This window comes from Sinocyclocheilus anshuiensis, unplaced genomic scaffold, assembly GCF_001515605.1.
Source record: "Sinocyclocheilus anshuiensis isolate Anshui unplaced genomic scaffold, SAMN03320099.WGS_v1.1 scaffold552, whole genome shotgun sequence".
Classification (NCBI taxonomy): domain Eukaryota; kingdom Metazoa; phylum Chordata; class Actinopteri; order Cypriniformes; family Cyprinidae; genus Sinocyclocheilus; species Sinocyclocheilus anshuiensis.
The window spans coordinates 295,062-304,769 of record NW_015554362.1 but is presented as its reverse complement, the minus strand read 5'-3'; the positions used below and the strand labels follow the sequence as shown (position 1 = coordinate 304,769).

Here is a 9,708-nt window from a genome sequence, read left to right as displayed (position 1 = left end):
TATATATATATACATACACCTTGCTACGTGTACTGCGTTAGGCTAACCGAGACTTGTCATTTGCACTTATATATTGTTGCTCTTTTGTTAGTTTTGACTACTTTTATTGTCCTCATTTGTAAGTCGCTTTGGATAAAAGAGTCTGCTAAATGACTAAATGTAAATGTAAAGATTTTGGAATAGGTCACTTAAAATGACGATAAGATGGCTTTGTCAAAAAACAGGCTGAAATTTTATTCAAAATGTGATTCTTAAAGATATGACCTCTAAACAGAATTACATTTAAGCACTGTTGTACAAAATGTTCTTAGAAATAATGCAAAAGAAATTGAGATAAAGTCCATCTTTTGCATACAAAAAAGGTGTAGGATTTACATAGATATTTGGTGCAACAAATACATGTACACTGATTAAAAAAAAAAAAAAACAGTAATAATTTTGACCAAACCACAATTTAACCCAACCAGTAAACCACCATTTAAAACTAAAATCTAAAAATTGTGAAAATTATTAAAGCATGGTTTTCATTGGCTGCTTCTCATTAAATAGTAAACAAACCTAGGAATTCATATTTATTTATATATACCATTTAGTCAACTGACTTTCGAATATAATGCTGTTACATGCTAATATAATATGCTGCTATATTATATAATTTAATGTTAAGACACAAAATTGCTGAAAATCAAAGAAAGTTTAACAAAATTTTCTGAAAACTCACTAAAATATTCAAACGTTATTATTATATTATATTATATTCTAATATATTATATTATATTATTACTTTGCTAATTGATTAAGCTGGAGTTGTTATAGTCAACTAAAAATAAACCTGAAACTAAAATTAAAACTATTAAAAAACATTTTCATTACTTGAAACAAAATAAATGTTAACTGAAATAAAATAAAATATTAAAAACTTTCTATTTCAGCTATAGTTGCCAAGGCAACATTTCTCATTTTAATTTAGTAACTTGATGTACTAAAACAACTAAAACTAAAACTGAAATAAAATAAGTAATAAAAGCTAAACTAATAATAAAATAAAACAAATAATAAAATAATAAAAACTAAATAGACATATATAAAAAACATTAAATAAAACCTTAACTAAAATGAAAGTAGAAAATATAAAAATAAAAAATTATTCAAAATATTAATAAAAACGTAATGCTAAAATAACACTTGCTGAAGCAGTTATTATTGAAGTTCAGCCATACACTGCCAAAAAAACAAATTTGCCTAGGATTTACTATGAAACCATTTTCACTCAGAAATTGCTTGTAAATTTCACACATAATTACAAAGAAATGACAAGTATTTTCTTGTCAAATGTACCCCAATGATCTTTGTTTTATATAAACCTTTGAAAAATCCTTTATTACACTGTATGCTAAAAGTATTAAAGAACAGAAGCTGGTTTACAGATAAACACAGGCTCTTTCAGACATGCTGTGTGGGCTCTGTTTTCTCACATGAGCATGAAATGACTGTGTAGGGTGAGGGGTCAAGTGAAGGTGGCATCCCCACGCAGCCAACTGGAAAGCTTGGAGTTCAAAGGTCATTGAAAATATGCTCGATTGCTTGACTTGTCATACAAATCAAATCAGCTGCTATCTGTACTAGCTGTTTAAAATGACCCGGCCTATTAACAGAGCAGGGACAGCAGACAGCAAACCGGTACTACCAGAATATCTGCACCTTCATTTTTTAACCTCAGATATTTTCAGATGAAGTAGATGTTATAATGCTACTCTGATTCTAGCTGAATTTTATATTCCCTCTGTGACTTTGACCTTGCCTTCCTCGCTATTTGTAAGACTGTGATTTATTTGTCATATTAATTTTGTTGGCTGCATTGAAATGTGTTTAAGATAGGGGTCACTCTTCGGGTCAGAGATGGCAGTCAATAAATTGAAGGGGAAAAAGAAGGGAGAGGGTGTTTAAAGCAAATTGTCAGAGGACAGAATAATTCAAAGTATTGCATTTGCACAAACATAACAGCATCTCTGAATTATTAAACAGTTTATGGGATTATAGGGCCTGTAACTGAGTTTACAATTAAATGTGTGTTAAACACAACAGTCAATAACTTTGCTTCATTGTAAACATGCATTGCAGATGTGCATTAACTTAGGACTGCTGTCGCATAGGGAATGTGTCTTTAGAATAGTGTGAATTTCAATTAAATCAATAAGTGTTTTCTTAAAGCTCTTAGCTGGCATTCAGTTTTGCATGCTTTGCAACATATGAACGCTATCCACTTATACATTTATAAAGTAAGCATATCTTTCATCAGAGCCAAATCAGTAGTACCATGCATAACAACCCTTGACATTAGCTTTAACAAACACATGTACATTGTTTAAAATCAGTAATAATTTGGTTTAATACAAAAACTAAAATATTAAAATATACATTTTTTTTTTTTTTTTAAATAAACAAGACATGGTTTTCATGGAATGTTTGTCATTGTTATTTTAGTACCACTGATACTATAATAGTTTTTATTAATATTTTATTGTTTTATATTTAAAGTTGTACTAATTTATTTCTATTTATTTTAGTCAACATTTGTTTTATTTAAAAAATGAAAATGTTTTCATGGTTTTAGTTTTAGTTAACTATAATAATCCTGGCCACTAGGAGTTCATATTTATTTGTAGGTATATTATTTATTGGTAAGTATATAATGCGATTATATGCATTTTATAATTTAATGGTACGCACGACGTCAAAAAAATAAATACAAATAAAATAAAATAAAATTAACTTAAAATTCACAAAAATATTCAAACATTTATTCCAAAATATTATTAAATTATATTATATATTAATAATATGTTTTTGTTAATGTTAATTGTATTGGTAATAGTAGACTGATTAATCATCTACTATTACCAATACAACACAACCATAAAAAGGAGTATTAAATTACCTATATGTTTTGTAAAACTTAAAATGGCACTTGTGAAAGTTGTTATAAGTTTGATGCATAAAATCTGCTGAAAAGTTTCATTGAAATGTTTGAAAAACTTTTGCTAATGAGGTTTAAACCAGAGATCCTATTAAAAAAAAAAAAAACTTAAATCACATTAAGATCACAGCTATATTTACAATTGCTTAATGGTTACTGCCAGCAAAATTATTATAGAAATCTAATTTAAAATGTGATATCTATAACAGTCATTTTAAAGCTAAAGTTCAGGGAAAAAATATGCAACTTATAACATATTCGACATCACAATATGAAAAAATATTTTTCTCTTTATAGTAATACTGTATAGCTTATCCAAGAGTTTTGAGATGCTCCTTGTAAGACCTCAGCGGGCAGATGAAAATCTCTATCTCTAGATGGAGCTTATAAGGCAGATGTTTATGACTCGTTTCTTTAATCTGGCCAATTTCCTTGCCCTTGGCAGTGGAGGGGTCTATGGGTCGTTCCGGCTGAACCTGCGCTGCTGGTCATTCATCTCCTCGCGGGCAGCTAATGTGGGGCAGTCGCTGGAGCGAAAAACTGTCAGAGCTGTTTTTCATTCATCGCCCGTTTTCCCGCATACATTTCAATTAGAGGAGCTTCGGGATGCTACCGGTCCGCCTGGCAAAGCCCTCGTTTAATACTTCCATCTGTAAGATAAATATTAGCCTGTCGCTGCCCGTATCGATTTGCGCTAAGGTTAAAAGCTTCGAGGACCTTGGCTTGAATATGGGCTGCTTGACAACTTCCCTTCACCCCCGCGGTCAGATCGGGTCTGACCCAGACAGTTGAATCCTGCTCCTTGATTTCTTCCCCCATATGTGATTAAATGCTGCCTCCCTCCCCGTCACCCCAACCTTAACCCTGGACCTCTCTGCTCCCAAGTCACTTAACCTTGAACCCAATTACAAGATAAGGTTACTTAAAGGTGACCCCCGCTTTGCTTTACTCAGCTAATAGGACGGTCGAGAAAAAGCCCGGCGCAGCTGATATGCTTCTAGCTAATTCACAGGGGTTGACAAAGGTCACATTCAAGCCATAAAGAAGAGCTTCGATCTCTCGCGCGAAATGAAACTCAGCAATACACAAAGACGGTCAGGCGGAGAGCCAGCAGCGCAGCCTGCTATTCAAATAAGACATCTTTGATGCATTACAGTCAACTTGAAGTATTAACGTTCATACACTGCCACAGTACACAAAGATCACATTTACACTGTCAACCAATTTTGGCTTTCTGGCAGCGATTGGATCTTTTTTGCATGAGCGAAAACAGAAAAAGCACGAATGAGATTTCTATCCATACAATTTGAGCCACTTTTCCTCTTTATTTGGGATTTTTTTTCTTGTAATGCTGAGTAATAACACTAGGTTTTTCCATAGTTTAATACACCTTGTGTGTTCAAAGCTGAACTATTTTTAACTTTACATCTCCAGAGTTGCAGACTCACAAAAAAATAAAAAAATTGAAATAAATAAATAAATAAATATATATAAATGTTTTATAGAATTAATATATTGACCAGAGGGCATGACTGAATGCAAACTATAATTATGATTGCATGCAATAATAATAATAATAATAAATACACCATTCATTCATTCATTCATTCATTCACACAAATATAAATGTTTTATTATATATATATTCATGTTCAGGTGAAAAAAAAAATGTTTTATAGAATTTAAATATTGACCAGAGGCCAAGATTAAATGCATAACTACAATTATGATTAATTATTTTTTAATATATATTATTTATATATATTATTTTTTAATAAATACACACAATTTATTTATTTATTTATATTTCTCCATTCATGTATATGTAATTATTTAAAGAAATGTCAATTACCTACTGTATTAAAACAACCTTTCTCATAGTCATGCAACCTGTTAAATTTATATATGCGCAACATGGGAAGCTGAACTGTCCAAACAAGCGATGAAACAGCCCTTCTTAACAAATTCAATACACATTTCTGTCCTTTGTTGATCCACAATTATATTTACTTGTCAGTTGTCATTTGGCAGATAGTTTGCATTCAGAGCGATCTGCAGTGAACAGCAGAGACTCTCCTCCTCCAGCGGCAGAGGTTAAGTGCTGTGCTAAAGGCCACAGTGATCACAGTAAGACTGTGATCCTGATATGCTTCTGGTTGCTGGGTCACACTTGTTTGAGACAGAACCTTCAGCCTGTGTCAGCAGTCATGGCTCAATTAATATTATATCACCACCAACTCACAGCAAATGATACAGTTTCTATAGATTTTCTATAGATTATATATTTGTTTATCCACGTGGCATGATTTTAGATAGTAACAAATCCATCAAGATGGAACAGCCTCTGCACGCAAAACTCACATGATTTTATGATAGGATAGAATTATATGGTACTTCATTGCATTCACTAAAGGCAGAGTTCATGAAAATGTCAAAATGTACTTACCCTCATGTTGTTCCAAACCCGTATGACTTTCTTCCTTCTGCTGAACAAAAAATAAGACATTTAGAGAACATTGGGATCACTGTATGGACAAATGTTTTTATTTATTGTTTTTATATTTTTTATAATAATAAATAATAATACTTTTTATTATATATTTTATAGAATTTACATATTGACCAGAGGGCATGGTAAATGCACTAAATACAATATTTTTTTATAAATATACAAATATAAACTATACAATTTTATAATAATTTTATATTATAAACTAATTTGATTGTTTTATTAAAATTAAATGTATTTATTTATTATATAATATAATTATATTTATTTTATATAACATTATAAAATAAATACAATTTATAAATGTATTTGATTGAAAATGTGACAATTTTTAATAACCATATTTTAAATGTATTATTATTATTATTATTATTCCATTTGTTTTACTTTTCAAATAATACATTTTTCTTAATGCACTACTCAAGCTTGTGCAGCCCAATTTCAGTTCCAGAATTGAAATGAAGACTAATGTGGTTTTCTATTTTGTTATTCATTGCATCAAGAGTTTTATTAACCCTTTTCATCATATGAAAGAATGGGGCTGCATCTGACGTGCTTAAACATATCAGTTCATTGTTTGTAAATTAAGCCTTGAAATAGGTCATTGCATTTTGATGAGAGACAAAGGGACTGTAAAATTGCACAGCAATGCCAGACCAGTATGTTCAAAAGGTCTGTCTGCCTGCAAGAACCACTTAAATGATGCATTAAACAGCCAAAAACATACCTCAATGAAGGCAAACATTCAACTCAAGAAGAAAGAAGCACCTGAAGCAAGCCACGTTACTGGTATTTTAACAATGAAAGTAAAAGCAACCCAGTCTAAGTGTTTAATATATACAGTAGTTAGTGTTGCCTGATTGCTTACAGCCAGAAAATAGGGAGAAAATGGCCAGAGAGGGAGGGAGAGACAGAGTGAGAAAGAACGAGAGTGCCCTGGTAGCAGAATAGCCTGTTGACCGCTGGGTGAACCTTCCTCTGAACTGAGGATGAACCTTCAACTCGAGGAGCATCGGTCACAGATCTCCCTGGGAGCTGTAAACAGGGGCGGCCAACCCTGGGACCAACACACCAGCACTTAATACACACATCTCACACTATTCACCCCTGCGTACACACTTTTTCTGCTTTCTCAAACTTTCACCGCAGCCATACGCAAAACGGCAAAGCTGAAAATCATCAATAGCATTTTTTTTTTTTTTTGCGGTGTGCATGCATGTAGGTAGATGCATTGAGAGTTCATGATTTAAATCTCTGCATCGCTATGCAATATTGTACTCTCACACCAGCAACATACGCAAACATCCTAACACGACGCGCCCAGCGGGGCGATTGCAAAATGCGGCACAGGGGTCACAGACGGGTTAGTGTCGAACATACCATTCCCGTCTCTGTTTGGCATTCTGTTGCAAATGTCACAAGGGAGGGACTACAAAAACGCTAGGCAGCATAAACTCCACTTTCTGAGGTGAAAGCTGAATTACTGGTAAGAGTCCCATTAACATCAGCATTGTGTGGTGAAGTGGGGCGAATGTGAGCAAACGGGTGAACAGAGTCCTATAGGAGATGTACTGTACATACTGGACTACAAGAGTACTTGGCAGCGTGCTAGACATAGAAAGCACAGGCCTTACATAACCTGACTCAACTGATTTATCCTTTGCTTTATTCAAAATAAGATTTAGAAAAGCACCTATTTTCATCGTATAAATACTGAATTACTAAATATCAACATAGTGACTTTAAAAACATATCCAATACACTGTCAGTCAAAAGTGTGGGGTCAGTAAGATATTTTAATGTTTTTGAAATGTTTCTTATGCTCACCAAGACGGCATTCATTTGACAAAATACAGTAAAAACATGAAATATTGTTACAATTTAAAATAATTGTTTTCTATTTTAATATATTTGATTCCTGTGATGTCAAAGCTGAATTTTCAGCATCATTACCCCAGTCTCCAGTGTCACATGATCCTTCAATAATCATTTTCATTTGCTGATTTGCTGCTCAAGAAACATTTATTAACATTATCAATGATGAAAACAGTTGTGATGCTTAATATTGTTGTGGAAACAATTATAATTTTTTTTCAGGATTCTTTGATGAATAGAAAGTTCAAAAGAACAACACTGATTTGAAATAGATTTTTTATATATATTTAAATTTAATACAAAGAAAATACTAATTTAGTACTAAATTGTTTGGATTTAGTAGTAAATCTAAGTCGAATAATAATTAGACCATAATTTATTTCATATAAATTAAAAACAAAGAAGCTAGTATTTCATTATATTAGTATTTATTTTAATAAGTATTACTAATAGTAATAAATTATTTGAAATAGAAATCTTTTGTTACACTATAAAAGTATTTACTGTCACTTTTGATCAAATTAATGCATCATTGTTTAATAAAAGTATTAATTAAAATAAACGTTTGAACAGTAGTCATTAAAATTCAATTAAAATTAATTGTTTTGTTTTTTTTTGGCTTCCTTGGACAAATTTGTGCCCATGTCAGGATCTCAAAACTTTTAGGTATATATTAAATTTCCTTGTAATTTGCAGTTACTGGATATAGTTTAAAAAAAATTTTTTTATAGAAAGCAATTTTTACTAGAAAAAAAAATCCCTGATATTTTCAGGTTTCCAGGACTGTGGCTATAACATATGACTGCACAGTTAAAAAGAAATATTAAAATTTTAACATGGCTGGTGAAGTTACAGTAGTGAAATAAATTGTGTTTTTTAATAGTAAAAATCAGCTAGATTTTGTACTAAATTGTACTAAAATGTGCTAAATTAAAACAAGTGGTTTTTACCTGTGCAAAACTCACCACTAGGGCGTTGCTATTCAGTTTCTTTAGAATTGTAGATGTAGAATTTCCTGTAAATTTCCTGTAAAAGAGAAATGCATAACATTATGGAAATAATGGGTTATGCCATTTTGTGTTGATGAAAGTAAATATTTGAATAGTTTTTTAAAAGCCATGGCACGTGCATATGAGAAAACAATATACAGGTAACATTGGCCATAAAAAGATTTGATAACTTAGAAATCATTATGTTCTTACTGTATAGTAGGGCAGCCCAGAGCCAAGGACACCTTGCCATGGCAAAAAACAAATGGAGAGACAACTGTCCCTGAAGTCAGAACAGGTGCTGCAGGACAGGCCAGAGTCCGGCGGGACAGCTGTACTATTCCTGTCCGGAACAGAGCCGGCTGACTGCGGATCCACAGAGACTAATGACAGATGGACATGTGGGGGAGCCCTCGAACGACCCGGAGGATTGTGCTTTACACTCCAAGAGAACGATGGAGTAACCTTTTCCACAACATAGACACAATTGATGGAGCTATCAAAGTGTAATTGTTCATAAATACTCATAAATGTGTTCAATCAGCATGTGTTTGTTTCTAATAGTGTTCCTCTGTCCTCTGGAAATAGATTTATTCACTACGATGAGCAATTTCCACACACACAGACTCATGGAAAAACACAGCGAATCATGCAGCTGCAACACCCCGTGCCAATTAACATGACTTTGACCTCACACATCCGGGTCAGTGCATCCGAGCAGGGGAATAAAGGCAGAGCTGGTCCCAGAATGTGAGTTCCCAATTACCCTTGATTGAGATCCACAGAGCAGAATGCTGCAGGTGAGAAGTTGGATGGGACTTCTGTGATGGGCTGGCAGAGACACAATGAACCTCTGTGGCACCGGCTTGGAATCGCTGCGTGTCTGCGATGAAAAATGCTGAGGGCACAAGACAAAACAGTACACAGACTAATGAATTCAGTGCATGTGTAATTTATTACGAGCAGACGGGCCCCTCGATTCTTTCTGGTGTGGAACTGCATGCTACAATCGTGTGAAATGAGTCAAATTAAATACGCATCATCAAGAGGGAGCAATTGAGATGTCATGTAAGGTCATTATTTGGTCATTTGATGTCATGTCATTTCAAACACATATGCAATTAATTTTTTTCACATGGAAGAGGAAAGGGGACATCTTTAACGACAGTTCATAGTGACTATTATCATTAACCTCCAAAAAAGATAATAAAAATAGTAGCACTGAAAAAAGTGGCTAAACAATTTCAAATTTTTTGTAATTGAAAATATCTAGCGTAGCGTTAGTTCTGGCAGGTCACGTTAGTCAAGCTCGCATCAGCTGACTCTCAGCTGATCCCCATCAACCTATGGGAATACGA

At 33.1% G+C, this 9,708-nt stretch overlaps 1 protein-coding gene across 1 annotated transcript in view; it reads right to left on the bottom strand.

The window, feature by feature from the left end:
- Positions 1-5,440: 5,440 nt before the first annotated feature.
- LOC107671473 (nuclear receptor subfamily 2 group F member 5) overlaps positions 5,441-9,708 on the bottom strand; it is a 25,690-nt gene continuing 21,422 nt past the window's right edge. Inside the window, exons 4-6 of the transcript XR_001632203.1 lie at positions 8,564-9,248; positions 8,312-8,376; positions 5,441-5,463 (exon numbers count right to left, since the gene is read on the bottom strand). The gene's annotated coding sequence lies outside the window, so the exon portion shown is untranslated. The remainder of the gene's footprint in view (positions 5,464-8,311; positions 8,377-8,563; positions 9,249-9,708) is intronic.